Source organism: Penaeus monodon, chromosome 14 (assembly GCF_015228065.2).
Source record: "Penaeus monodon isolate SGIC_2016 chromosome 14, NSTDA_Pmon_1, whole genome shotgun sequence".
Classification (NCBI taxonomy): Eukaryota; Metazoa; Arthropoda; class Malacostraca; order Decapoda; family Penaeidae; genus Penaeus; species Penaeus monodon.
Window position 1 is genome coordinate 45,781,810 of NC_051399.1, and position 1,212 is coordinate 45,783,021.

Genomic DNA, 1,212 nt, shown 5'->3' on the forward strand with positions numbered 1-1,212 from the left:
TGTGTGCACGCGCGCGTGTGCATAACATCACAGCAGTAGTGAAAATAGAATTCCGAACAAAAAATAAACATCGTCGATAAATAAACGAACAGCAGAAACAATTACCTCTTTGGCGAGACAAATTGTACGTTTTGGACCTATTAAGCAAGCGGTAATATTCGTTAATCCGGAAGAAAGAATGAAAACTCTAACGGAATTTGCGAAAAGAATAAAAAGTTATTAGACAGAAAACTGATAATACATAATAGTAGACATTGAAGGTGTTGGTGCATATAATAAGCTTCTTCCAGGAAAATTGACATAACCTGTATCTCGTTTGAGGCACGAAAAAAATAAATGTAAAATATTAAAAAGGATATCAGGATATAAGTGACGAGAATGTCATTACGTAAAATATATGCTTCCGTCAAAAATCAGAATAGGTATACAGTTATGTATATATATATAATATATAATATATATATATATATATATATATATATATATATATATATATATATATATATATATATATATATATATATATATATATATATATATATATATAATTTTATGTATGTATGTATGTATGTGTGTGTGTGTGTGTGTGTGTGCACGCGCGCGTGTGCATAACACACACACACACACACACACACACACACACACACACACACACACACACACATATATATATATATATATATATATATATATATATATATATATATATATATATATATAAAACAAAGAGATCACACTGCCTATATTACTATCAGATTATCCCTAGAGAAACGAACTGATAAATGAATACAAAAATAAATATAATAATAATGATAAAATAAAATAAAAATGCAGATAAAGAAAACAGCATGTGATTAACAGCTTAAAACCAAACATTACAACAATAACTCCGGGTATCGAGCCAACCAAAAGGAGTGGCGAGCTCGGGCCATTCACCATTCATCTTCCATTCAGGTATCTGTTATATTACGAAATTAACACTGGAGCGTCTTTGCCGTTGCGAAGGAAATGGTTTAACGAAAGGATTGCGTCTACTGAGACTACAGCGAAGGAACTGATTATTAAAAGAGGTAGAAAATGGGTTGGTGATGTAAAAGGTTGGGTTGAGGGAGAGTTAGTTGGTTGATAAAAATAAAAGAAAATGAAATTGGTTTGAGAAAAAAATGTGTAGGTGAAAAAAGTTTTTTGTTAGAAGATTTGGTTGAAAAACAG

At 30.4% G+C, this 1,212-nt stretch overlaps 1 pseudogene; it reads right to left on the bottom strand.

Moving 5' to 3' along the window:
• Positions 1–496: 496 nt before the first annotated feature.
• On the bottom strand, positions 497–662 carry LOC119581427 (annotated as a pseudogene).
• Between the last annotated feature and the right edge of the window lie 550 nt (positions 663–1,212).